The following is a 5144-nucleotide window of genomic DNA, read 5'->3' as shown; positions in this document are numbered from 1 at the left end:
GTGTGTGTGTGCAGGCTGGTGTGTGTGCAGGCTGGTGTGTGTGTGAGAGTCTCACCAGAGTGCTGCAGTGCAGAGAAAAGCTTCTTTGCCCCACAGAGTGCCGTCTGTTTCACTTTTGGTGCTGCTGTGTCCCGAGTGGCTGCAGACTGCAAGCAGGACCTGCATGACTGAACTGTGCCGCAGAAGAAGAAGAAGAAGTCGTAGTGGAGCTTCACTCAGAGTTAATAACTGAGAGATGTCTCCCCTCATCAATCACTTTATCTTCATTTATATTTGCTAATACATATGTTGAAGTCCTGGCCCAGGGATTAAATTACTGATGTAGGGGTCATGTTCCCTGTTCAGTCGTATTCATGAAGGCCCCAGTATCCCATCATGCACTTGTCACACTGGGAGCTGTTACCACCTGAGCACTTTCATAACAGGTTCTGTTTTAAATGTGCTCTATAAATAAAGTTGACTTGACTTGCAGACCTGAGAGCAGAGACCCCACAGGGGGTCAAGCTACTGTCATGATAGAACCGTGTGAACATGTGTAATGTCTCCATTTCTGGCACAGATTACATGTCTTTGACAAGTATGGGCAGGCTTTATATGTAAAGTACTACCACACGCACATGATGACAAATGTAGTAAATATTTTAAAATAAAAACATACAAACATAAGGTGATATAACGACATATTTTTGTTACCAGATGACATTAAGCTGTTGGCGGGCAGCCGAGAGGCTCAACACGTCAAAGTCACGCGAAAAGTCACGTGTTTTGACCCCGCTTGTCTTTCATACACTACACAGTACTTTGTTTTGTCTGTTTTGTACCAGACTAGTACTGTAGAAAAGTTGTATATAACAGGAGTTGAAGCCAATCGGAAAGTTTCGACTCGGAACTCGGATCTTCTCTCTTCCCAGTATACCTGAACGCACCATTTGGCAACCAAACAAAAGGAGGAAGTGACATGTTCCTCGGCTTTGGTCATTTACCGGCTGTAGCTGTAGCTATCTGTGGGTGTAGCCATCTGTGGGTGTAGCCATCGACATTAATGTGATACGATTTGTATTAATGTCTATGTGTGTAACTATTTTACATGGCTAGCAGTCCCAACATGTCCGTATCCCTTTAAGTAAAGTAGTCGCGTCGTCCTGTTCAACATCCCTTCGATAGCTCAGTTGGTAGAGCGGAGGACTGTAGAGGTTACAACAGTGATCCTTAGGTCGCTGGTTCGAATCCGGCTCGAAGGAGATGAATTTTTTTTTTAAAGCTTTACATACAAAATCCTACTTTCAAAACGTTGTCTGTTTTTTGTATTTTTATGTTAGCAGTTTAGTTTGAGGTATAAATAGGATGGACACATACTATTTTTATGTTGTACATGTTATTGTTTCACTCTATATGTATGTATATGTGTGTGCACGTGTGCGTGCCCATTGAAGTGTATCTGTTGTAAATATATGTGTACCAATAAATCTAACAGTGTGCTGAACTTTGGTTAAGGATAAAAGTCAGCTGAAGACTTTACTGAACAGGAAAAAGTGGGTATAGGAATAAAAAGTATATGCTTATTCCTGCCACAAGATAGTATTTTGCTTTTTATTAGTTCTTTTTGAATTAATATGTTCAAATCAAACATATTTTTTATTTAATTTAACTAAATATTCTTTGACCACCCGATTGGTTAGTCTTCTTTTGCATCAAGTAAATATCGTTATTTGCGATACCATTTCTTATACAAATTGACACAGGTTTAATCTTACTAAAATTATAATTATTTGTCTTTATTTTATTTTTTTATTTTACTGACGTTAAATGACTATTTTCATCCAAGCAGGCTAAAAAATATATAATTATTTGTCTTCATTTGATTTTGTTTATTTTGCTGATTGGACTGTTTAATATGTATTTTAAACACTCATCCAGGCCTGGTGCTAATGTTTTTTGAGTGGCATTTGATTTTCTTACATTTATATATTTCCATGTGCCTGTGCTCCACTGTTGATGCTTCTTGTGTTCTTCCTTTCAGGGTGGCAGAGTGGGCGCTCTGCTCAGGTCTAGTTTGATGGAGACTTCAGCAGAAAACTTTTGTGTTGTGTTTTAGACCTGAGGACACATCATGTTGGGTAAGACTACATGTACACAGAGTTTATAGCGTGCATGCCTCAGCTGTCTACTTTAGCTTATGAAAAGATTAGATTAGAACTGGGAGTATGATTGTTTTGTCTAGTTCACTTCCTTGTTTAAAAAAATCTAATAATCACCTTTCATTATTTCTTCAGTTAAAAAAGCAAAGCAAAGCTCTTGTTTTGGTTTTGTTTAAAAAAATTTTTTTTTTTTTTTTACTGGTTTAAGTCTTATATTCAAGAATGTAACTTGTTTTTGTGCCACATTTATTGAATTTCTGTAACGATGGTGCCCCCTTGTGGCGAGTCCCATCCCTACACCCCTGGTCTCCCTGTTTGTTTCCACCCTCGTGCCGTCCAGGTGTTTGTGATCGCCTCCCTGTGTATTTGTGTATATAAGTCTGTGTCCTTGTGTGTATGATTGTCCTGGCACTGTCTCCTGTTACCTCTTGCCTCCTGAGTTCCCAGTGATCCCTGCGTATGTAAGTTTCAGAATCAGAATGCCTTTATTGTCATTATACGCAGTACAATGAAATTAAGAGCCACTCTTTTTTTTGTGTAAATGTCCATCAGGGAGGGGAGAGGGCAGCCAATGATCTTTTGTGCTGTCTTGACTACTCTCTGAAGCCTCTCCGTCAGCCAGGGTGCAGCTGCCGTACCATACTGAGATGCAGTAGGTCAGCAGGCTCTCGATGGACGAGTGGTAGAAGGTCAGCAGCAGTTTTGTGTTCAAGTTGTGCTTCTAAGGACTCTTAAGAAGTGTAGTCTCTGCTGAGCCTTCTTGATGACCGCTGTGGTGTTCTCTTTCCAGTTAAGGTCAGCAGAGATATGGACACCAAGAAATCTGAAAGTGTGAACCCTCTCCACGCACTCGCCGTTGATGTAAAGGGGGGCTAGGTTGGTGCTGTGCTTCCTGAAATCAATAATCACCTCCTTGGTTTTTTTGATATTCAGAGCCAGATTTTTCTCTGAGCACCAGGTTGCTAGCTCCAGGACCTCCTGTCTGTAAAATGTCTCATCTCCCTTAGAGATTAGTCCGACCACTGTGGTGTCATCAGCGAACTTGACGATGAGGTTGTTGTTGTGGGCCGGGCTGCAGTCATGGGTGTAGAGACAGTACAGCAGGGGGCTCAGTTTACTGCCCTGTCAGCTATTTTGCGGTCTTTATATTAAAACATTATAATTTTACCTGCCGAGTCGTCGTGCTGCCTGCACCATTGGGTCTGAACCACACCAGAAGTGATGAGCAAATGAAGCTTTTATGAAGCATTGAACCAGTTGGGCCAATTGTTTCAAAAATAGGTTCATTTTAGCCCTAGGTTAATTTGTTGAAGCTTCAGTTACAGTGACCTCTTGTGGCATTTTGCAATGCTGCTGTCAAATTAGGCATTTGGTGGCACACACTGAAGAACTTCAGTGACTAGTGTTAAAGAAACTACTTTACTGTGGTAAAAAACAGATTTTTTTTTAAAAATTCATCAACTTTCTATGTTGTCTGGTTTGAAAATTTATTCATGCTTACATGTTTTTGAATAAAGATTGATAAATGTGCATTGAAGAGATTTAATAAAAATGTTGCAATGGTATTGTGCTTGTGTAACTGTGGCAGAGTCCGAGTCTTTATCGTTCTTAAAATAACAATGAAATGACGTCTCCAGCATCTCCATGTTTGGAGCTGAAGTGTCTAATCATAGAGGAGGTATCATGATGCTTCAGTTCAGTTGAACACACCAAACACTGCACCTGCACAAATACACTAATGTAAATTTAAAAAAATTAAATTGAGCCCATACTGATATATGATTATTAAAATCACATACATCATTTTACTGTAATTATATTAAATACATGGGTTAAATGGGTTAGATAATATCTTCACTGCTGAACATTACTATAACTTTTTTGACATTTAAAACCACCTTATCATGAGCAGAATGAAGAGTTCCCACATGTTAGAACGACCTCTTTTCCTGGCTGCCTCTATAATTATTCCATTTCAACACAACAGCAGAAACACACCTACTCTCCAACACATTGCAAACGTTTTACAGCTGTTTCATAGTGTTGAGCTCTCAATTCAAAACTTTCTCAACCTGTCACCTGTCAGAACGAGGCGGTGCCAGGGAATCAGCTGTTTGGACCTCGAACCAGTCAAGAGATTCATTCTGACAACGAAACAGTTTGTGTTTCGGACGTCACGTGTCACGTGACTTTTTCCGCATCAACACAGGCTCTGAAGCTTCAGTGCTCCGATGTAATTTTACTGCAGGGTTCGAAGCATGTTTTGAAGCTTTTGTTTCATACTACCAAAACTACACTTCACGACAATTTCATTTGATTTTAGAAAGTTGTTTGAGCATTAGATTTAATTATATGACCCAAAATATTGGAATCAAAGTATTTTTTATATCTCCTGATGCATGCTCAATAATCCAGGTAGAAAAATCTAACGAGGTTGAGTCAGGTCCTCTGGACAGATTCTTCTTGTTGAAACATTTCATCTTTCATCCGAAAGACTTCTTCAGTCTGAGGAGCTGCAACAAACTCTGTCTTATAAATAGCACCTTCTCAGAGTGGATCAACCAGTTTGCTGCTGACAACCAAAACCAGCTGATCACATGCTCAAGAAGGACCATCAGCCTAACAATGGATCATTAGCACCTGATGGCTGTTTACTGTTCACAGAGGGCTGAGTGATACTAGCAATCACAGCATTGTAAGAGGGGGACAGTTGAACCTGGAGGCTCCACCCCTGTTTAATGATGGACGGTTTCTTTTCACAAAGATGGCCTCCTTTACTCCTCTCTCAAACCATCGTTCCTCTCTGTCCAGGATGTGAACATCTTCATCCCTGAAAGAGTGACCGCTGGCCTGGAGATGAGTGTAGACCGCAGAGTCCTGGCCTGATGATGTTGATCTTCTGTGCTGGTCCATCCTTTTGGCCAGTGGCTGTTTTGTTTCCCCGATGTAAGACTGATCACCCTCCTGACACTGAACAACATACACAATATTACTCTGTTTGTGCCA

At 40.4% G+C, this 5144-nt stretch overlaps 1 non-coding gene across 1 annotated transcript; it reads left to right on the top strand.

Moving 5' to 3' along the window:
• The first annotated feature begins 1154 nt into the window (after positions 1 to 1154).
• trnay-gua lies at positions 1155 to 1241 on the top strand. The gene is given in 2 exon segments: positions 1155 to 1191; positions 1206 to 1241. It is a non-coding gene; the product is annotated as a tRNA-Tyr (tRNA).
• Positions 1242 to 5144: the final 3903 nt, after the last annotated feature.

This window comes from Nematolebias whitei, chromosome 10 (assembly GCF_014905685.2).
Source record: "Nematolebias whitei isolate Nwh7 chromosome 10, NemWhi1, whole genome shotgun sequence".
Taxonomy (NCBI): Eukaryota; Metazoa; Chordata; class Actinopteri; order Cyprinodontiformes; family Rivulidae; genus Nematolebias; species Nematolebias whitei.
Note: the sequence above shows the minus strand (reverse complement) of the source record. Positions and strands in the feature narration are given on the sequence as shown.